Genomic DNA, 24823 nt, shown 5'->3' on the forward strand with positions numbered 1-24823 from the left:
ATCTTCCGCAAACGTGAGTGATGTCAAATTAGAAGTCCAGCCATATTGTACTATCGCAACCCCTGAACTACCCCCCCCCTCCCCGCCCACCGTCCTAATAAAAAAGATATAACACCGGGAGCAGTATTTTCCAAGCACACTCTTATTTCATTTCAATTTTTTTCTTATCATTCCCCATGTTCAGTGTCGAATCCCGGAAAAACCGGGAACGTGCGAGCTAATGACGAAGCGCAACAAACGAAAACAAGACAAAAAACACTTTCGTTACAAAACTCGACGACAGTCCAATCGCAATGCGAATAGAGAAGCTAGGAGCTTGTAGTGAAAAGATTACTAATGAGAGAATTGTCATGGGCATTGTTATGTAGCTCCGGTTGTTTTCGAAGGGGGATTTCAAATAATACATTCAAGTTCTTTCTATTTTTATACGTGAACAAAAAGCTGGACGGCCCAAACTCTTGATTGGCTCCAGGCCCAAAATCCTCCCACTTTACATTGTGTACGTGCGCGTGTGCTTCGATTATCATTAGAGGCCTTGTTCTTCATTTCGTGTATCTTCGGAAATACGCTGCGGTACACCTCATTTCTGCGCTGTAACTGTGCAAAAAACAAAAATAAATAAATTGCCAGGGATGTCCGAACGTCATCACCGTCCTGTTCAGAAGTCAGTAGCAAGACATTACGCAAATACGGAAGTTGTCGGCCCCGTTCGTATGATGGGAATCACACATTACGGGACCTCTAACTAGAGACAGTGCCGTACCGGACCGGGGCGAATCGTCCGAGAGCCATTTTGCATACGTCGTTATTTTGGTGTTGCATGCTATCTCGCCCAATACGTCATGTAGGTGAGCCGGCTAACATCTAACACACAAACCTTGCAGTATGTTGTTGGCTAGGGGAACGTTGTGGGAGTCGTCTCTTTCGTAAGCATATTTAAGGATCGGTCTGCCCCTGCAAATAGCGCGCACGACTCCTCTGATATGGTAGTTGTGCTCCTAATGATCATAACATAAACAGCAATTGCAAAAAGAGCCCAGGGATATTCTCGTTGGGCAAGTTGGTTGACGTTCACCGTGAAAAAGCAGCGCAAGTTGAACACGTCCGCGTGCTTCTTCTGTCCGTCCGTGTTCAATTTCTTCCGCTTTTCCCGATAGTTGTACACAAAGTTCGCGTACACATAATAGCAATGTTCACAAAACATAATTGTTCGCATAACATAAATGTTCTTGGAGAGTTGCAAGTGAGGCATTGTTCGAGTACCACAATTTAAGCGCAACCCTCAAAGAATCAGACACGAGAGCCACAGAAACACCCTAACACTAGGAAACACGTAAACAAATGAATGTCGCCTATTTGGAGAAAAAAAAAAACAATGACCGCAATACGAGTCGGAATAACAAGGGAAAGAATAAAGAGACAAAAACAACCGTTATGTGGTTTCGATTCCTTTATTATTTTTAATTCCTCCGAGAAATGTATTATCGCCATTTAAAGATAAAATGTAATACCGTGTTTTGACGGAGTTCAATATTCATCTAGGCACGCACACAATTGCGTCATCTAGCTAAGGCAACAGTGAAAACTTCAAAAAGGCAAAAATTAAAGAAAGGACAACCAAGTCATGGTGTCGCCTCATATTCCACTTGAAATAATAATAATAATAATAATAATAATAATAATAATAATAATAATAATAATAATAATAATAATAATAATAATAATAATAATAATAATAATAATAATAATAATAATAATTTTATTTCTGTTTAATGCACTATGCATTGCAGAAGGAAAACAGGAAAGGAAGCTGTGAAGCTTGACGAGTCACTGGCCTCCTACACAAAGTGATCATAGGCGACAGGAGCAGCAGTAGTACAAAGATATGCATAGATTAAAAGCTAATAAGCACCCACACGTATACACAATATATACAGAAATATATCCTAGCGCATACAACAAATAGAGACCGCGGAAACTGATAATATACGTACTGTTTGGTGATCTAGTAGTGATTAACAAAAAATAAACAGATTATTTAAAAATGCATAGTTGCACATGAAAGAACCAGGCAGAAATATGTGTTTGTGAGATGTTGAATGAAGAAAGAGACAGATCATTACGTAACCAACACTGATGTACACTACTGAAAAAAATAAAGAGGCAGGTTGTTGAGTTTAAATACATTACTGTCTATATCGCTAGCTCGTTCAAGTTTATTTAGTATGGTTGTGAGTTTTTATTTTATTATTTGTGTAATAATAATTAGTGCGACATCTGTCGACTTTCCAGATTTCCTTGTTACGTACTTAATGAATGGGAAAATTCCTTTTCAGGCCAACTAAACTAATTATTACGCTTGTTTTATTTAATAGACCTATTCTTTACGAAGTACAAAGCCTGTACATATACAGAGAGCCCGCACGAACAATGGCATTAGTGTGCGCGACGGATGGGACATTACTTAAGACAAGAACAGCTCGTTTTTGCAGCACAAGGAACTTCCTTATGTTTTCTGATACCGTTGTCGCCCATGCCAATGCAGCATAGCTTAACGTATGCGTAAACAGTGAATGATAGAGTAACATATTGACCTCACAAGGAAGTGTGTAGCACTGTAAGCGTAATAGACCAGTGGTACGTGATAACTTCTCCATGACGAAGCTGACATGCTTGTCCCAAGTTATATGTTTGTCCCAAGTCAATTAAACGCCTAATGTTTTGGTATTAGGAACAATTTTGACTGTGGTGGCATTAAGTGAAAATTGAAAAACTTCGAGGACCCTATTGCGTGGATGGAGAATGGCGGCTTTAGGCTTTACATCGCCACTTTTATCGTCAAAATGCGCTTATTTTTAGCAAATAATTTGTTTTTGTTTTCATATGCTACAACAGTGCAAAGGGAAGAGTCAGGTCAAGGCCGTCTTTCCCTGAGAAATAAAATTAAGTGCGAGTAAAAACTTTCCTTGCCGTCATTTTATTCATTTGTTCTAAAAGAAAATTCAATTAAACTGGGACTTCTTCGTGCGAGTGTTTGGGAGGCAAGGTCATGAAAACGCCACGTGATGGTGTCATCGTTGTTGCGCTTCTTTGTTGTTATTTTCGTTCATTAAAATTTTCTCCGCTGTTGAGCCATTATTGTCGTCCTCACGGACACTCTTTCGTTGGCCAACGAAAGAGCGAACGATGGTTATGTGATAATTTGTCTTCTCTCAGTGTCCATGTATGCATAGTCTGCTGACGTCTGTCCAGCACGTGTGTACTGAAGTTCGACGACACATGACGGTGTAGCGGACGGATAACCACGGGTGAACTGCATAATAACCCGACACGTAGACGCACAAGGTCTTCTTACCGGCGAACTTAGTCTTCAGTTTTCAAAGCCCTGCGCCGCACTTGTCTGAAAACGCACAAAACTCTGCACAGTTGAGCGCTCTCGGCTCATGATGCCTGAGAACAGGTAAGGAAGCAAGTGTCGTTAATAAAAACAAGTAGAGCGATGAATGCGGATTCGAGTACGCCAAGGAAATTAAATTAAAGCGCTACATATCATCGCCAGTACTGGTGCTAAAAGCAGGCGTTTTCCAAAGTGTAGGCGCGTTTCGGCGGACTCATTTCTGTCATCTGCTCCCCGGCTAAATAATGAGTGAATTAAGCCGAAAGGCTGAAAGCCACATTATATAACAATAATCTAAAGATCGGCTACGCTACATCGAAAACACTGTCAGACGCATTTAGTCGCTGCTGTGCCAAACTGCTGGGTAGTCGAAGAAGAAGTATTTTAATGATTGGAAAATGTAGAGAGGTCGGCCGGATATTGGAGCATCTGGCCTGCTACTCTACGTAAGGGAAGGGGAAGAGGGGAAGAAAAAGAGTCACAATGGAGGATGATAATGGGAGGAACGAAGCGAAGGACACATCACACAACTGGTATCACAGGCGTGAGTCCAGGCCCGTGTCACCTAGGAAACGTGAAAATGCACGCATTGTCTCTGTCGTCTGCCAACTCTGTGGCCATGCGCCTATCAAGACAACTAGTCGAGACAAACATAAGCCGGGGATAAAAAAGTGGCTACTGTAAAAACAGGCCGCTGCATGTAGCAATTGGTTGACGAGTATGGGCTGAATAATGAATAATTTGCCGTACCTCAACTGGGGCCTTTGAGGTATAATAAATGAAATGAAATGAAATTTAAATTATTAACTTTACCTATTTCACTGCTGAATTGGTTGATTGAAATCAACGCCTGTGTTTCGAAATACGCCGTATGTAATGAGGGGTTTTGGATCATTGTTCATTATTATCCAACTCCCACCGACAACTGAGTACCTAACCATGTTTGAAATTCGCTCCGGTCAGTATGTAACTGCCCTGGTCGGGTAGCAAACCTTCGACCTGGTGCTCAGCAGTAAAGCGTTGTAGCTGCTAAGCCTACGAGATGGCTAACCAGGATTGAAAGTGGTAAGGAAGATATGTACAGACCACGTTAGGGAGTTTCTTTACCATAACGATTGTAAACATGTTTGAGACTCGGGACTATATCTTTCACCCGTAAAGTACGCCAGTTGGATTCCTTTGATGCTCGTGTCCCGGACAGCTGGTAAATAGCAAGAAGGAAGGTGCTGACAGAGCTTCAGAGGCAGAGAATTCGAAACTCTGAAAGGCAGTTCCCTTTTTAGTAAGAATTGTGTATTGAAAAACTCCTCGCTAATAGTAGCGCGTGGCTTATACCTTGCAGCCCATGTACTTTTCAGCCGTTCCTTCGAAGAACAACCTGAAATAACAGACAGATGTCTCTGGGGAGACAAAATCAACCAAACAAAACGCATTTCCTCGACTCGAGCAGGGTCCTGGTTGAAATACTCCGATTACAGGAAAGCCTCCTTGGCTTGCTGTCAACATGCCGTGCGAACCGTATTCGGTGAAACTCAATATCGGAACGGCTGCGTCGTGCTCCATGTCCCCGATATGAGCAACCGTCCAGAAAGCCATCACGGAAACTCGATGCTTCTCCGCGCAAAGAGTATGCTTGCAGAAAAGAACTCTTCGCAGGGGCACGAAAGAACATTGGGGTTTTGTTTGTCATGCGTGCTTGTCGGAGCACGTGCCATGGACGAACGTTGCGTTGCGCAGTGAATATAGAGCTCTGGCTTTGTGTGAAGCTTGATACGTTCGACCGTCCTCGCAGGTGCGTCGTATTCTTTGGACTACCGTAGCGGCTGCCGTCGCTAAGCGCGTTTGCGTAACAACATGACAACGCCTAGAGGCCGAGACCGCCTGCGTGCAGTCAACAAAAAGTGCTTTAACTAAATTGGTGCGCAGTGGCTCTTATTGCTTTCCTTTCGCACGGTAGCCTATATCACTCTGGTTATTAGTATACACTGAATTTGGCCTTCAACGTCAATCACGGCAGCTGCCGGTAGCTTGGCATGCTTTCGCACTAAGGCGATTAACGGCTCTTAAGGAGACGAGCCCCGCTATTCAGAATTTAACTCGCTCTGCGGATAGTGCGTGATACGGAACATCTTTCAGTGATAAGAAACCTGGGATCATATGAAAAGCGTAGCATCAATGTGCAGCATACTTCCTTGAAACGATCTTCAGTATGCTTTATGAATCCTTGGTCTCACTATCGACCAACCTCAAGAACTACGTGCATTGTGCAGCCAATCGCATACGCAGAGTGTGATGTTACGGGCAGTTGGCTCATTCAAGCTCTACCAATGATTGCACAGTTGGCTCTAGCAAGGAGCATGAGAACGCTGTCAAATCACTTTGGCTCAAAGTTGGCTGCGTAAATTCTGCGTCTATTCAGGCAATTTGCGCACAGATGGTAAAAGAAGCAGGACTCCCGGGAAGGAGTTATTCAGTTTGACCTAGCAAAACCTTTACGCTGTCCCCATCACAGTATCACATACGAGGAGTGCCGTGGTAACATGGCACAACTCTGCCGGTTCTAATGCCCAGTACGTCTCTTGCGCTGTCTTATTTTCCGACGCCTAGGCACATTCCACGTCGGTGCAGATTAAGGCAAGCAGTTCGCTAAGGTCATTCTTAAGGAAACGCAATGTTAGCTTATGTGACGCAAAGCAGTGAATAAACATTTTTTTTTAATTCGCACTAAGCACCAATACCGAGAGACTGCGTCTTAACCAGTAGTATCGAATTAGTTACCTTACACACGAGCGTGAGCCGCGCCAACATTTATCGGCTTCATGCCTTACACGAAGTACCAAGCGACCATAAAGAAACAAGTATAAGTATTTGCGGCGCGCACGCTACCTCTGACGCGAAGAATCACAGGCGATGCAAAGTGGCTGTTCTCGATAAAAAGCATTCGTGTGCTGGCGGACGACCGTTTTGGGTTCTCACTAGCGCACGTATACGCCTGCGATTCGGACGGTATCGAAATCAAAAATTTACAAACTATCACTTTCACTAAATCGCGAGCTCGTCTAATGCAGTACTTGTTTCGATTTATGGACTGAAAAGGAAGCGTGCCACCGCAGTGAATAGTATCTCTTGGCTGCCCACTTTGCCATGCAATATGGTAAGTTAATGTACTTCGTATTTGTAGCAGGAAGTCAGCGTGCGGAGATGTGCTTGCACTTTGCTCTTCCTGCCGTACAGTATCACTTAGCAACACTGATGCCCACATCAGTGAATACGCCACAGAAACGCACCCAGCCATTATGCGGCTCCGTTGGTATGGGAGATGTTTGCAAGCATACGCCAACTACCATTGCGATTTTCTTATCTTTACAGCGACAACTGCAAAGCGCTTATTCAACATAATGCATTCGCCTTCAGCAAAACAACGCGATTTAATATCGCCTCGGAGAAAAAGAAATGCATAGAGCTTAAGCTGATTATCGATGGAGTCCGGGACCCAATCGCCATCTTTGCTCGACGGTGGCGCCCTCTCAAGGTCGTGAAGCAAATATGAATTCGGCTATTCTCAGAGCCGATCCTAAGCTCACAAGAGGGAAAGGACTAAACGGCAGGGTAGCAGGATGCACATGCAAATTCCTGCGCACACGTCGAAGAGGAAAGCACAGATCTACACGAGCAATACCATCGCTCATAGATATATGGTCGTTACGCAGAGAAGAACTGATAAAATTTCACGGGACTTATAACACAGATTATGTGTTAGCTCAATGTATTCGACGTATTGCGTCCGAACGGTGGAACCTTTCCAACCTATCTGTCAAATGGCTCCATAGAGAAGCTGTCAGTAAAAATAATTTAAATTACAGCTCCTTCCCCGCCTGCGAACTAGACATGATTGATGTTATCGACTGTTTCTTGCCAGGTATACTTGAACAATAACATTCCTGTGTTGTGACTACAGGGCTTTTATTGCACAATGAACATGAAGTTTTTTTACATAACACGAGTGCATATGCGTCGCTTATCCTTGGTTGATTTATGCCTTTTTTGTCCAGTTTCCATTTACGGGTTTTTTTTTCTTCTTTTTAGCAGACAGTATGTTTGCATGCTTACGGTATATCTGTTGGCGCGTTATAAGATGAACTGGATAGCGTCGATTTCTCAAGTGTGTCGTGAGATAGGCCGATCTAATGTAGCCTATGTTCCCATTTATCTGTCGATTAGTTAACAACGAAGAAAAAAAATATTCGAACATGAGAAGTTATATAACATATCGGAAAAAATATCTAATTATCGCTGTGTGTACAATGGCACTAACTTGGTAAGAAAACGGAGGTCAAAGATGCAAGGGCACGTATGCTACCTATGCGTTCATTCATGACCGCGTCTATCCCTTCTCATACACGTCTCTTGCCTCGGAGCTCGTCGGTGTCCTTTTGTTGCACGACGCTCAAAGGCTCGCGTCTCTCTAATTTCGTGGTCGTGTTCGTGAATATTCGGCACGATAACATGGCATTTTTGCTTTCATCGACGAGCAACAAACTGCACAACGCGAAAACGACCGCAGGCGTTGGTGACAACGATGACATTCGCTGAGGTTAGGCTAGCGCACCAGTTTTTACGAAAAAGGATGAGTTCTACGGAGGTGGTAAAGAAAGTACAGTAAAATAACGTTATTATCATGCTGAGGCGTGTGAAGAAGACGATATGTGGCCCTGTCTTTCTGAAAGGCGGCTGACGCTTTCGGGCCTGCTTGCATTATTATAAACGCCGGTCGCTGTGGCGGACAAGCGAAAGACAACTCCGTTTATATCCGTGACACCTCGTTTTTGTGCAAGCGACCAAGAAGGGCCTTCGGGGATATAACGCTGCGTAAAAGACTGTGGTAAGCAAAAGTTGAGAGCATGGGAGAATGGGTAACGGGTTTACTGCATTAACGAAGTTTTTATCAAGACGGAAGAACGTGTCGAGACACTCACGGGCGGCGGTATCAATTATCATGAAAGAAAAGGGGAGAGAGGGCATACCATGCCGTAAGTTTTAAGGCATTACTTTCGTCCCACGCATTTGTGCAGTAACGTATTATAGTAATACCTGAGTCATGACTTTGTAATCTGAAGGAAATGTTTAGCTCATAATATTTCTAGTTCGTATGTGCGACGCGTACATGATTTCAGACTAGATGACGCGTGTTCCGACTAGAGTTTTGTGCGGACACTGTCGACGCTTCCATAAAGAGCGTATAAGCGCGAATGAACGAGGACGTAGAAAGAAACAGATACACAGACACAGCAACGAAGCGATGTGTCTGTGTGTCTGTTTCTTTCTACGTCCTCGTTCAGTCGCGCTTAGACGCTCTACCACGGATTATAACCAACTAGCCCGCCAACGTGTATTAACCAAGTTCCATAAAGACATACAACCGACTTAATAAAAAATTATGCTATGAAAAACTAAATCGAAAATTGCCAATGTGTTTTCGGACATGTTCATTGAAATTTTAATTTAGTTACATTTGTGGTATTTGCGGAATCACGAATGACGTAACACGTGCGGAGCGAATGAGGAATTTTCGATTCTTCATGAAGCTTTGTCTAGTTTACAAAATCTGAACACAGCAATGTCAGGTATGTGAACACCAAGAATTTCATGTCTTGTGGACTTTGAAACCACATAAGCAGCAACATGAAAAAGTATGCCTGACGTAAAACACTGTGAAAATAATGAAAGGAGCGAATTCGCTAAATGATGACAAACTGAAACCGAGAACAAACACCCAGCTATCAACTTTTCAACTCCTTTTATTTAAACACTTTACAGATATTATTCAAACTTTCTGCACAAGTTCAAACATATGGGTTTCAAGATGCATGCGAAACATTTCAAATGTGCACTAGGGTTTAGGAGTGGGCTAGTTGGTATTGCATCCTAAAACTGGTACAGCACAACACAGAAAGAAAGAAACAAGCCGAGCCGGCCAGATGAAAGAACAGTTTCGAATGTAATCGTGTTCGTCAGCTATTTCGCTTTGAATGCCCTATTCAGGTATGCACAATCGTGCACACAGCTGCTGAAGTAGACACATTCTTAACGCCCCCCCCCCCCCATTTGGAGACAGCACAAATAAATTTGAACAAAATATATAAATAAACCGTTCCCTTCCCTCATCTGCCCAGCGCATCCCCCTTCCCCGCCTACTCCCTAAAGGTGTGTGCGTAATGTGGGTGGAAAGTTTGAAATATGTGTGGTAATGAGGCGAAGCTTGGAAAATTTAAAACATATCTCATTCACACACTGGTATTGCGTATTCCCTCGTGCACTGTTGCTAAACAGTTCAAGACAGAGCTTGGAAAGCGTCTGAACAAAATCATACCAGTGGAGAAATTTCACCGTTGTAGCGTCTTCCAAATTGTCGTTAGAACTTTTCTAGCACGCTTTCGCGTAGAGAAATAAATCGTTACGGTTTGTTGGTGCAAGCAACCATTGCAATATTTCTGCGTGAACGTTTACATGCACATACGCGAAACCCACTATGTTTAGAATGGAGGGTTTCAAATATCTTTTATTTATGTTCGCGGCGAATGATGTGAGATCACAAATGGGTAATCTATCGCGCGTTACATCCTATCTTGAGCAAGCAGTTCAGCATATTAAAAGGCTGTCCGTTTACACTGACATTCATCTGCCATCTGCGGTGGTATCTACCTATTTTTTTGTATTTCTCAATTTTCTCTTCTCTTCTTTCCTTATCTATTCTGCCCCTTACCCCATCCCCCTTTGCAGAGTAGCCAACCGGACACTTAACCTGGTTAACCTCTCTGCTTTCAACCTCTTGTTTTACTTCCTTGCTTACCTAATTTCTTGCTCTTATGTCTTGTCTTGCTTCTTCACCTAATTTGACGCTAAATCCCGGGATGCAAAAAAAAATAGAGTCGGTTTAATGTAGCCATTCTATTCCAACTATGCTCATTTTGGCACGTCATGTGGTCAAAAAGGCCCACGTGATTACCATCATTGGCTGGTCATTATTGTGATGGATGATTAGAAAGGTACAAAATACAGCGAAATAAATTCTTACATTATATAGTGGCACACAATATCTTCCCTATTTTGGGTGCGTGTGTTTTCTTCAATGCTGCAGCGAAGCGTGCAGGAACAAGCCGGGCAAGGTTCAACATGCATGCATTGCCACTGGCAGACATGTTTCGCTTTTTTCCACTCCTCTCCGTCATTTTCATTTTCTTTTATTTATTTGTTTTACGGCAGTGGCTATTCTGCTAGCTTTATAGTGACAAAAAAGACGTATGAATACGTTGTTTCTTTGTTTAGTGTCGTCTTTGACAGTGCGTGTGTGCTATTGCTTCTTCGATGAGCCAGCGGGAAGAACAAAAACAAAATTTGGCCGCAGAATAAGGTCAGAACAACAACAGGGTTGCAAGGTTCGGCAAATTGCGCAACGCCCTGTCGAGTGTTATCAAAGTGCCTGACATAACAGATGACACACGTCTTTATCAACTAGCAAGACCGTCTGGAAGCTTGCGGTGCTTGCCAGGAAACACACATGCACGCAAAAAAAAAATCAACGAAAAATAATTGAAATCTTCCTCAAAAGACAACCAGGAAAAAAGTTATTATGAAGATAAAAGATAGCCACTAAACTGGACGTAGAAACGATCCGCTCGTAAACAACGGACCCGGGATTATCAATAATGGTGGGAGCAGCTGACGGGGGTGACACACAGCGGCGGGACAGGCAACTAACAACTGAGCCCGCAAGGACAGCGCCTGTTGATGCTATCCCAGGAAAGCCTGCTCGACTTCAAACAAGGCCCCAGCATTTTCTTCTCTTTTCTTCTTCTGTAGCCTGAAGGTCTCTTTTGTCCGCACGTCCAAGTCAATCTTTATGAGTCACGTAATTATTTTTCTTGCGTTCTGATCTCACTGACACTCATTTCTCGTCCTTCTTATTCGTTTATACGCAAGGTGCGGTGGTCAAATACTATCCAGAAGACCTTCTTTCTTTCTGTGGCTTTGTTTTCAATATTTCAATGTTTCCAACCAGTATGTCAAAAACCACTGCGTTCAATGCGTTCATCGTTGAGTTCATGGCAGACACGCAGCATAGCTACCGCGCAGATTTATTGCCAAAACTGTTCCTCTCGCGCGCCAATGATCCAAAGACCTGTCAAGTCGGCACCTATCTTATTGTTTTATATTCCTTTTGTATACGCGGACATTCAACTAGCTAAGATTCCCATGAATGTTTTTTTCGTGTTGCCATCGGCTCAACTGGATTGCGGCCTATTATGACGCGATGATCAAAGCGTCGAACGGTTCTCATTTACGGCCAGACTTCTTCCTAGAATACTTTTGGTATCGACTGGAAGAGGAGTAACTTAAAGGCACACTAAAGCGAAACAATAAATCAGTTTGGACTAATGAAGCATTGTTTGAGAACCCAGCAGGCAGTCATTTAAAAAATATAGTTTTATTTTTAGATGAGAAAATGAAGGCTCGAGTATCAGTATTTGAATTTCGCGCCGAAACGCCAGCACCGCTACGTCAGCGTGACGTCACGGATTCCCAAGTACGTTTTCGCATTTGGGCCGCGTTGGCTGAATGAAGGTTCCCGAAACTTGCCATGTTTAATATTTGGTTCCTTTAGAACACAATGTAGCCAATATGTACCGCTATATATAATTAGTAGGCCCTACAAGATGCCATCAAAATCCAAGACGTCACAGGCCCCAGGTGCGGGAACTTAAGTAGGCGTCGCCACCCGTATTTCCTTCTTGCGCTTTTTCTTGCTTACCAAACGTCTTATCGTTGTAAGAGTGGTGTTTTTGGTGTTGTAGAACGGTAATTTACTAATGCAGAAGAAATCATTTTTCACTTTAGTGTCCCTCTAAAGGCAATGGCACCTACCGAATCAGGGCGATTGGTCATGGGCTGAGAGTTTCCCATGAATACAACGGATTAAATAATAATAACGAAATGGAATCGAATGAAGTAGGGTTATCTTTTGCTTGAGCAGTCAGCCTGAGTAAGCAATGAAAACACATGCAGATCCAACGCTTGTGGTCTAATCTATGTGACGCTAAGCCTTAGTAAAGCGGTTTGTTACACGCTTGACGACTAACGGCGATGCGTACACTAGTGTTCACTTTCATCATATATGCTGTGTGTAATGTCGTGCAATGTTCATTCTTATCCCCCACAAAGGTCACAATTTTATGGTCATGCAATTTCGTTATGTTAATGCACTGCATCGTTCACAGGCTATGCCAAACCGCAAACTCTAAATCAGGCGGATTCACAGCGTGAGACCTACGGGCAGCGATGCCGCAAGGACGAAGGCGATGCACGATGCTTGTTAAGGGAAGCATTACTGTCTTTCATTTATCCTTTAGTCTTACTTTTGTTGAGGGAAGAATGGTCATGACAGATGTGCGCACGGAAAAGTACGATACGTATCAAGCAACACTGAGGAATTTGCTACCTCTTAAGCCACAGTGGGATATACCCTTTCTTGGCCACGAACCGACACACCACCAGGGGTACATAGCAAATGGTTAAATCAAATAAAGGAAGTAAAGAGTGTAAGAGAATTCCTGAAATATAATTCACCATTTTATTAACAAATTCAGATGCTTTAGAGACGCTAAAGTAAGCATGAGGTACTTTTTTGGCATGACACGTCTTTCATTTAGGTCCATATGTAAAAAATTGTATGTAAAAACCGTGTGTAAAAAACGTGTTTTCCAACCGTACTATCCACGCGCCATACTTTGGTATCGTTGTTTAGATGGAAGAAGCCATTATGCGATAGAACATGTGAATGCGCGCAGATGGCGTTGTTCCTTGTTGTGGATATCTGTACACTCTAGTACTCAAACACCCTCTGCAAAACAAACGGGCCTATTACGAATGGAAAGCATGCAAGTAGCATGTGCACAAAATTTCACTGTAATGCACCCTTAGCTGCAACATAAGTTAAGCACGTTAGCTTTCTAATGCTCAAATATATGTAGATTCGGTTAGGTCATTTCTGCACCCCTAGTTCCATACACCCTCTGCGGCACGTGTATCCCGTTTCACATACCCCACAGCGGTTGGGGCCCAGATACTGCATACTCAAATTTTTATTTTAAAATTTAGTTTCCTCTTCGGCATCAAAAATGTTGCTACAAGTGACTGTTTCGCGCTGTCGCCGCATAAAGTTAAAAAGTACGTCGCACAAACACGGGAATGGTTTGCAGCTTGCATTTCATATGAAAAAACCTGTAATTTCGCTACATTTACACTTCGTTCTGTCGATTTGTGTGTTTGAGAATATTTTACCACTAACTTCCGACCTTAAAATCTGTTCGTATCGACATCGTTAAGAGGCAAGGTTACATTATAGCAAATACGGCATTTGCTGTCCATGCATTCTATCGGCACTGCTTTATACTACCAGTTGCGTGAACGAGAGAAGGAGGCGTTCGCTGGGGACTTGTTGTGCGCCCACGATTATCGCCAAACAAACTCCGTTGAAGCTCAGTGAGCGGCATCTACAGTTCAAATAAGCGGCCGTGCATACAACAAGATACACAGCAGTGCCTGGACCAAGCAAAGCAGACTTCAACCACGTTTTGGACTAGCTTTGGTGCGCAATATATATGTAAAAGAAGTTGAGCGTCAGGAATAAGAAGCAAAATTCAGGATCAGACATAACTTGCAGCACGAGGTGATGCTCGCCGACGCGAGAGAAATAGCGCACGCAACCAATAATTGGCAATTAGGTTTTTGCGATGTGCGAGTGCAGAAGTTATTCGAAGCGCATGTCTTTCTATTATGTAAACTACTGCCATCCTTGGGTCATAACAGCGGCTTCAGCATGAAACGGGCACGTGTAGGAGTGCGATGGTTGACGTGACGGATGACTAATGGACCAGAAAAGAGCCTTCTTTTGACGATTACTCTTTTCATTATGGCAGAAGTAAATAAAGAATTCCCATGACTGCCCTCAATCCAATCAGGAACTGTGAAACTTAAGTGTCTCTAGCCTACTGTTGTGGCGGTTGACATTGTAGTCGTTGTTAACTAATAGATAAATGGGCGTGCAGTGTACGTGATTACGATGATGAAGAGGATGATTTCTCTTGGCATTCGTTCGAAACGGGGCAGTGATAGATAGTCATCTAGCCTGCCTGGGTCAATCAAGAATTATATACAGCTATTGGAGTATAGCATTTTCTTGATCTCCCCTTGATATTTTCTCTCCACATTGAGAGATCTATCTCTACATTGTAGTCACCAATGTCTGTAACGATTTCGACCTATCGAGCCACCTACACTCTAAGAGCGTCCCTGGCTTAGCCCGACTGCTTCGTAGGCAGTCACATTTTAAAGCATCCTCGTTTTTCTAAAGGGTAAATGTGCATGCATATGTATATCTATATGAATCACTATATGTAGAACTAGTGGATTGCAGTACAAAATACGTGAATACAATGCAAACACAGGGCTATTTAAAGGTTCTTTTCCGCCGAAGTGATTCACGAGCAGAATCGGCTACCAGCTGCGGTAGTGGATACAACTGATGAAGACAGCTTCACTGAGACGATTAGACAGTGTAATTATTGTAAGCTCGCTTATTTATATCTTTCCTTGCCCGCACTCCCCGTCCTCATTTTTCCATCACTGCAAATTAAAGTTTTATGAGCAAATGAAATAAATTGTAGTAAATATAAATTAATAGTAGCTAGTAAATTATATATATATATATATATATATATATATATATATATATATATATATATATATATATGTGTGTGTGTGTGTGTGTGTGTGTGTGTGTGTGTGTGTGTGTGTGTGTGTGTGTGTGTGTGTGTGCCGTTCGTTACTGGACAGTACCGGGCTCGCAACGTTAAAGAAAGGAAACGCATCAAGGCAGATAACAATCATTGTTGTGTGGCAGAAGGGGCAAGCCAAAGGGTGTAACTTTGCCTAAGAGTGAAGGCTGTGGTCTGCACCTTTGCAGAAGGCCTGGAACCAGTTACACAACAGGGCTTGGAATCGGGGTGCAGATGATGCCCCCACCTGAGAAGAACATTATATCAATTTATATTACAGTTGAAACTCGATGTAAGGAAGTGATGCCCCCGCTCAAATTATTTCATTAAATCGGGAAGTTCGTAAAACCGAGGAAGGAGTTTTTCTGTCCTTAAAAATCTGAAATTGCGACGTAGCGACATGCAAAAGCTACCGCGGAATTATATTTGCTGCTAATCCAGCCATCTGTCGCATAAACCATGAAATAACGAAAGTGACCACCGCCGTCCATACCGATGCGTTGTTGAGTCCGCAGTTGCGCGCATGGGGGCGACGTGCAGCCTTGTCAAAATAAAGCTGGGGCCATGACCATGGTGCCTAGACGTTTTGACGCGATAGCTTTACAAAGCACGCTCGAAGAAAAACCCGTCTGCACCAAAATGGGAAAGAAATCACCGCTTTTTTTTACTCATTTATTTCAGGAGAAACGTCTTTAAACCGAGTTCGGGCAAGTTAGTTTCGTTAATTCGGGTTGATGACAACATTTAACCCTATGCGTACCTGCCGGGGTAATGGAAATTTCTTCGTTAGATTGGGAACTTCGTAAAATCGGGTTCCATTACTTCGAGTTTTAACTCTATTACCTTAAAAGGACCATAGCGTAGTATAACTGAGGAATAAGTACTATAGCATTAGAATCAACGCATTATACAGTATAAACATTAAAAATATTCGGCGACTGGAGTGATGCCCGAAACAATGAAAAAGATATGTTTGAGAAAGTCACATAACAATTGCGCATATGTCACTTGAAGAAACCTGATACCTTGTCTCCTTCCTGTGACTATGATTCATAAGTAAGCCACAGACTTGTTTGTAAATACCAAGTCATGGTGTTTAACGTACCAAAACCGCACAGTGGATTGTGGGGGATGCCGTTTAGGGGTGGGGGGAAGGGAGGGGGAGGGCTCCGGTGTAATTTTGACCGCCTGGGGTTCTTCAAGGTGCACTTACAGTACGGCAAATGGGCCGCTTTTTGCATTCCTCTCCTGTCAGGATGTAGCCACCACAGCTGTAAATGGAACCCGCGACCGCATTGTCAACAGTAGAATGACATTGGCACTGAGCCTCCACGGCGAGTAAGCCGCTACAATATGCTTAGTGCACTCTGCATCAAAGCTGCGTGGGTGCGAGTACCTGAAAAGCTTGGTAAGCATCGGTGACAGTCAGAAAAAAAAACTGCACCCTCTTAGCTGCCTGCACTCGCCAACGTTTACTGAGCAACGACGCCTTTTTCTTGCTGTGTGCCGGGGGACCGGAACTTACTTCACTATAGGCGGCGAGACACGCTTCCGCACTCCACGTCCGCTTGTAGCTGCTCACATTCCCAAGTTTCCGCCAGGGCCGGATGCAAGTGTCGGTTCTTCCTGAAGGCTCCACATAGGAAAAAAAAGAATACCTGCGGGTTTGATGCGGCGCATGTTTTAGTGACCGTCTACATTGGCTGAACGCCTGCCAGTTTTCGTAAGAGTCCACTCCGAACGGACCACTTTGCGAAGGATGCCGAACGTTACTTGGACAGGAGCGAATCTTGTCAACGGTAAAAAGATAGACGTTCGAAGAATGCATTGGAAAAGACGAACAAACAACTGTTGTTTCGGGAATTGTTCCCGTCACTGGTTCTCAAGGAAAGCCGGAGGCCACAGCCAAGCTTTAAGAGCAAGCTTTCGCCAGAGGCTAACTCAGATTTCCTTGTTCAAATACATGTGAAACTCATAAATGCTTTTAATGGACAACCGCCAGACCTTTCTGAAATAAGCTTATTTCATTTGAGAGAGAAAGCGAAAGATTACCTAATGAAGCAAACATAATTTTGATATGGGCTTTAAATGTTCAGCATGAAGTTGAATCCTAATAGTGAAAAAAATAAATAAAAGAAAGACAGCACATATTTTGCAGCACCTCAGCACTGCTGCAGGAAGAAGGTAACACAACTCACTGTTCGTGCCTTCTGCTTTTTGCCGCGCTGTTTCAGGTTTTACACTCTTATTTCTAATGAGCTTGATTAAAGTACTTTCCGTACCGCTGCGTTAGAACGCTCGCAAGCCCACTCCTTGAATAGCTTTCGCTAGGGATCGACTTACCAGGTGGCTAGCGGACAGGTTGGAGAGCTTCGTGCTCTGGCTCGTAGACAACAGGAAGTAGGCAGCACGACGTGCCATCATGACGCAGAGCTAATGAAGGCGGAGCTTATCCCCCATCACTTCGGCGAACTAGTTGAGTAGGAAAAGCGTGACCATGGAAGATGGTGACTTGTAATCGTCCGTAGCTCTCTTAATATGAGATGCTTCACTCAAATTGAGGCACGAATGCTTTTACTCTAGCTGTACTTTACACATCTACAAAATTTCTACGCACTGTTTCGGGGACCCTTTCATGGGAGGGACGTTCCAAAAGTAAGTTTCGTCACTTATTTTCACACGAAAACATTATTGCCGAAAAAAAATACCACATGGCATCATGAAACATACACCTTGTTCTATTTTTCCATATAGTCGCCACCAACAGTGAGACGTTTTTCCTAGCGTATAATCAGTTTGAAGAAACCGCTCTGGTAAAACTCGGTGTCCTGCGATACAAGGCCGGAGGCATGGCCTCTGCAGCATACACGATCTGTAGGCGTTCATTAATGACGGACACACTAGTCCCGCGTGCCCATTCATACCGGATAACAGCCCGCACTTCCCATTGGTGACCACGTTGTCAGCACAGATCTGTCTGCCATTGTGATTTGTACTCGAATAACCTTGGACACGCCGGTCTGCTGCTACGCTCTCTTCTTGGGCGCTCTCCTCATGCGGCATTCCTCCGCCGCTGGCGCTCCTTCCGTTGTTGAACCAGCAAAGGGCGGGGATTCTTATGGTGATTATTTGTTTCACCGGGTGTACTATCTTCTCCTTAAAAGAAATGGTGAAACGCGCTTCCTATTTGCCTTTAGTGCCCCGTTGAGAATCCTGTACGAACACTCCAGCGTCGACTGTATCTAAGTTTATTGTTTTCATCTCTGACGTTTTTTTATCCGCTGCTACAATTTTGTTCATGATATTTGCCTTCTTGTAACGCATAAAAAGCAATATATTATATATTTTACTTCACTTGTTTCAGAAGTTTCAGCACTTGTAGCGACAAGCCATTTCCAGTTGCCGGCGATTTTTAGAAGTAATTCTAGGAAAGATTCTTGGATCCTATGTCTATTCCTCAGTGCGTCCGTAATATCGCTGAAGGCCTCGCCTAATGCATTTCCTTGGGCTGTTGGTGGTGGTGTTCCAACATATCTGCATTGAGAATTCTTGCTCCCCTTCTGACTATAGTCATCAGGTGTTGACGGGGCCGGAGCGGCGGTCGCTGGAACCTTTGAGTAGGGAACCGCCTCAAATGACTCTGGCAGCCAAAGGATATCTCGCCCCATTTCCACATCACCACTCGGGACCAGGTATCAAATAAGGCACTCTTGAACACCATCCCGTCTCCTCGTCTCCGCCTTTGCTGGTCAGCGTAATAGGCCTATGCCTACTTCATCCGGGAAGTCCCCAAGTCTCACGACCACCCGCGTCGCCACGTATGAAAGGGTGGGTTTCCGCTTGGCGACGGGGGCTCTTCAAAGGCCGCGACTGAAAGAACGCGCGATGGGATGTAAACACTCTGAGAGCTATCGCGCAATTGCAGACCACCGTGCCACCCTTTTGGCGGTTCCACTGCAGAGTATCTTCGAGTAGGCTCTGTGCGTTCTACTGTGCATCCGATGGGCGCAAATCGGGCTCCTGATCATATTGCTCTCTTCTTGTTGCTGCCTCAGACGGTCTTCCGTTTGTCCCGGTCAAGACGTTCACTTTCCCTGTGTATACGATTTCTCTCTATTTACTTATATTCGCTGTAGGACTACTGCTTGTGAGCTTGCAAAAGAAACAAAGGTTACCTCGATCAGCTGCACTAATTCACATGAATTTCTCGCAATCCGCAGACCATCGCTAAGTAATGGATTATTAGGCATACTTTTAATCAACTGGGGTCGAATTCACAAAGCTTTTCGTTCGTAAGTGCGGTTTCTCATTGGCTGATCGCATTCATTAATAATATGTCCTACATCACCATTGGCTGGCACGAATGCATTTAGCCTAAGAACACATTGTGAATGCGGGCCCTTGATGCCCTCGGCAGCATTTGCCAGGGCGTAGCTGGCCAGCTGTATGTGGCAATTCACGTTTCCACGCGCAGCTTAATTAATTGACAAAAAATCTGACATTTCACTTGCCAAAATTATGGTGTCAATATAAGGCATGCCGTCGGGGGGGACAATGATTTAGTTTCGACAGCCTGCGGTTTTCATTGCGTGGCCACTGATCTAAGCTTCTGAGCGGCTTTGCATTCCGCTCCTACCGGAACCCGTCCGCCACCACCGCGATCGAATCCGCGACCTCGAGCTCAGTGGCACAACGCCATAGCCTCGAATCTGCCACGGCGAGTGCACGGCTTGCGGCCAGCTAGCTTATCAGAATGTCATAGCTTGAGTCGATTTCGTCCACACCGAATTCCATCCTTCTCTCTCTTTGCGTCGTGGAGGTAGCCACTTTCTTTCTTCCCTTGTTTTTCTCATCGTCGGGGTTGTTTCATCCCGCAAAGGACGCGAGTATTTCCTAGTGAAGAAGGGAAGCTCTCTAGTGACAGGGATTAGATCGAGGGCATTTGACGTGGCAAAGCGACACACCGTACATCAGAGTAACATAAGGGGCAAGAGCTACTGGTTAACTTTGAATGTCTGCATTGAATTCGCAAGGTGCTAGCAATGGTGTATATTTTTCTGCCCCAGAGCCACACTGAAAGGGAGCGCTGCAATTTGTAATGGAACCCACAACCTCGCGCTCAGCCTCAGAATTACACAGTCAATTAATTGCACCAGCGTGCAAACAGCCCCGTAATCAAATCAACCGAAAATACAGAAAATCTTACGATGGCTTTTAACGTCAGAGTTCGCGACGTCAAAGTGCGAGGTGCTGTTTTTAAACGGAGCATATATACTTTCGTGCTCCTTTTTTCTTGAGCTCGAGGTCGATGTTGCAATACCGGCGTCGGCGGCCGCATTCGGCACACGCTCGTGTGTCCTTTACTAGGTGCGCGCTAAAGAACCCCAAGTAGTCAAAATTATTCCGGAGTCAACAACCAAGGCGTGATTCGTAATCACGTCGTGGTTGTTGCACACAAAGCTCCTGTATATAATTTGCTTCCTTTTCTTTATTTCCAGTGCATGTCTAACGCCTTTGTGATCTATAGTACAGCTATAGGCAAGCTGCACGTTTCTAAACAAACATATATTGCACCGGCAAAAAAAGCATAGCGCTTCGCCGAGCCTTCGCTGTTCACTGCATCGAACAGCAATATTGGTTCTAATACGCTTGAAAACTTGCGCAGCTCTCTTAGTCTTGCCTGCAAAGATAATTGAAGCCAGGTCTAGCTTGTCGGTGAAGTCGCACTTTGACCCGAAAAACGCAGCATTGACAACGCCAAAAAATGTATTGGACTATTCCACGACGTAAGGCGCATAGTTTTAGGGGCTGTGAAGAATCGTCATCATCATTAATTATCCATTTTCCTCCCTGTCGCTTTTCCCTAGTATAGAGTAGCAGGCCAGATTAAGCTATAGCTCAGGCCGACCTCTCTGCCTCTCGACCTCTCGTGAGTTGACGTAAACGTTCGCTTCCTAACAAAACACGAGTTGTGTGACGCGCCTAAAAGCCCACATGAAGTGAGTTCACCTGATCATCACGTAAATGCGCAGTCAGACGGGGGGCATTATCGGGAGCCCCTGCTGCGGAGAGCGCGCTTTCTTGTCCCAAAGAGAACGTTCGCTCCTGCCGTTTTTAGGGACACTAAAGTGAAAAATTATTTCGTCTGCATCAGTAAATTACCGTTCCACAACACCAAAAACACCACTCTTACAACGATAAGACGTTTGGCAAGCCAGAAAAAACGCAAGAACGAAATACGGGTGGCGACGCCTGCTTAAGTTCCCGCACCTGGGGGCTGTGACGTCTTGGATTTTGATGGCATCTTCTAGGGACTACTAGTTGTATATAGCGGTACGGATTGACTACATGGTGTTCTAAAGGAACCAAATATTAAACATGGCAAGTTTCGGGAACCTTCATTCAGCCAACGCGGCCCAAATGCGAAAACATACTTGCAAATCCCTGACGTCACACTGACGTACCGGTGCTGGGGTTTCGGCGCGAAATTCAAATACTGATACTTGACCCTTCATTTGCTCATCTAATAATCAAACTATTCTTTTTTAAATGGCTGCCTGCGGGGTTCTCAAATAATGCTTCATTAGTCTAAATTGATTTATTGTTTCGCTGTAGTGTCCCTTTAAGCAACTCATTTTGTTAGCTGTCGCTCGCAAAAGTCGTGTGACCTTCGACACTAGGGGCGAGTCGAACCACCAGCCATCTCGGCTCGCCTTGGCATGCTCGACCGGGGCACCCGGATCTTGGGCCGCGTGTGCTCTCGGCCGCGCATGCATGCAGAGTCACACCGTGGATAGCGTGGCGGCGCTGATGGCACTAAATGTCCTCTAGTGTAAGCGCAATTATCGTGGTGACAAAAAAAAAAAAAACGTTTGCCCGCATGTAATGCGGTGGTAGTGTCACCATATTTTCATGACATCATGCTGTGCAGCTTGTCTATATGTGCAGCGCCCCCCGACTGACGCGCTACTGGTGGTGGCCTTGCTAAGTGCAATCGGAAAAGGAGGCAGCCGTCCGCCCTAGCCTTCTGCATCTTGGCTCGTGATTCTTTGTTTTATTCACTTTTTCGGAGCGAAACGCGCAACGCTCGTTGCATGTGCGTAGTGGCCAAAGCTTCAAGGCTTGTCGAACAGCAATTGTTGCACGGTGGGATGCTCAAATACCTGCGACAACTTGGCGGCGACACGGTTCTAATCATTCCCTGCGAGCAGGGGCAACGGCAGCAGTGGATCAGCGCCGGTTCGGCTGGAATTTTTTTCGTTCTCACTCTTTCTTCTGTCATCTCGGTGTTTTGTGTACTCGATCATGTTTACGCAGGTAAGTGTAAAAGTAGATGACGGCCTATCCTTGTTTTAGTTCGGTTTGTTCACAGCGCAGCATGCGGGTTGAAGGCATTTCGACTGTGTGTTGAATGCCGGTTAATGCTTCTACTGTTTGCCGCTTCTTTGCCATGTTGCTCTAACTATAGGCTGCAGAACTTTAAGAGAACATTGTGTTGTGTGCTAAAGGTACTGAAGCTCGCAAGGATTGTCTTTGTTTTGGCTTTATGCGCCCATGTGAATTCGTAGCAACAGTGGTCGCGCAGTTGATGTTCTTGGATCTATTTTATGCGTGGTTTCGCGCATGCTGAACTGTTGCTAGTTTCTTCATGCATAAACATTGTTGAATTACGATAATTTTGCTTTGCCTCGTTTGTAAGCGGCTTAAATCACGCAACCCGTCGGTCAGAAGATGAGAAGAAAGGTGTTTCCAGTACACAGCGCCCCAAAAAAGTAAGCGTTTTCTAAAAACAAAGATATAGAAAGAGAGACATTACCACGACGATAAAATGTGCAGCGGATGGCCACCGCAGCTGTCACCAATTTCAAGCTCCAACCATGACTACGGGACACCACTCCGAGAAAACACGGGAGACGCTGGCTTTCAGTCGACACGATTAGTTGTGACACTGGAGTTTTCCAGGACGGACAAATGCCGACTACGCGCTCTCTAATAAGAGCACAGATATGTCTCCAGGGTAGGTCATTGCCATCTGGGCCGACTAAAATCGAAACAGCGATATCAAACGCCGATAAGAACAGGGCGACTAGTGCAACAACAGCTTGACGTGGATGGTGAAGACCAAACACCACGCCGTAGCCTCAGGCAATGACTGTGTGTCCTTCTCCTCATACCACGTCCTGCTAAAGCGGAGAAAATCGCTTTGGCAGCAAATGCCATATGTAAGGAAAGCAGGCAGGCAGGGTGGGACAGGAGCAGCGTGCGCGCTTGTTCGCACTCACGCGGTGCCATGACGGACGAGTGCGTCTGCTGCACGTGTGTCCTCACCCTTTTCCCTTTTACAAGCCACTCACTTCCTTTCCTCCTCACTTCGGCGGAAACCTCTTCCTCCAACGTGTTCCTCTCTCCTCTCGACATGCTTTATTTCAAATCTCCTCCCCGGAGTGCTCTTTGTTCCTTTAGGCTTTCGTTCTCACTTCCCAAGCTGAGGGAAAACCAAGCGCTTCCTCTTCGGCGCCTTCTGTATATTTTTCCTTGGTCAGCGTACTATTGCGTAACTACCTTCTGTACATTCTTTCCGTTTGTGTTCCTTACGGAGGAGTTCCTCATCTCGGAGTCTTTTTCCTTGCTTTTACCCCACAAAGATGGCTTCCTCTTTCTCTTTCCCTGATTACCTTTCTTCTGTCGGTTCCTATAGCGTCCCCGTCTGCTGTTTCACACTCGAATGCATTTCTCATTCCCACTGTCAACTTTCGTGCGCCTTTTCTCAAGCTCTCCCTCATCTCGTCCTAGTACCTTCTCTTCAACTACTGGTTCTAGTAGTTTTTCTTCGACTCATTCACTCAAGTGCGGTTTCCTATTCCTCACACGTTTTCTTTTCCCTACTCTCGAATGCGCAGAGCGGTAGCTCTCTTACGTTTTCTTTTTTCCTTCTCAGTCCCCAGAGGCATCCCACAAGGCCTGCTTACTTGTTCCTAAAGCCTTTTCCGCCCTGTTCGTTCTTTGTACAATTTCCTCCTAGCTACGCTGCCACGCTCCTTCGCAACTTACGGGGAGCGACATAGGGAAGAGTGCGGTGTCGCTGACCTCCTCTGCGCCTGCGCGCTCGAGCGTCTGGAAGAAAGGGGGCGAACATGGAGGGGAGTTCTGAACACGGAGTTCCCCAGCTTTCCGATTGTCGACGCAGCAGTTTTAGCCGCGAACGTCGCCATCGGCACTTGACAATAGGGACAATCGAGATGAGAGAGACCACAGTCACTTGCTTTGCACCAAAATATGCTGCATGCTCGAGGAGCTGTCCCTTAATTATCCACATCAACAGCAGCCCAAAGCGGCTGCTGTCATTGTGCATATCGATCACGTCGGCATAAAAGGTGAACTTGGTTCGCTCACCGCTATACGAGCTTTGAAAGGGACCGCATACGTGACCCAGGATTGAGAGCCTGGTCCTCGCCTCCGATACTTCTGCAGTCAGTATTTAGTCATGCTCAAATTGGAGGCGATTAGAATATGTCATTTTTATTGATGTTGGTCGTAAGTTATGAGATTTGGTTATGATGACGACAGCCTTTTATTTATTTTATTTATTTAT

This window comes from Dermacentor variabilis, chromosome 8 (genome assembly GCF_050947875.1).
Source record: "Dermacentor variabilis isolate Ectoservices chromosome 8, ASM5094787v1, whole genome shotgun sequence".
NCBI lineage: Eukaryota > Metazoa > Arthropoda > Arachnida > Ixodida > Ixodidae > Dermacentor > Dermacentor variabilis.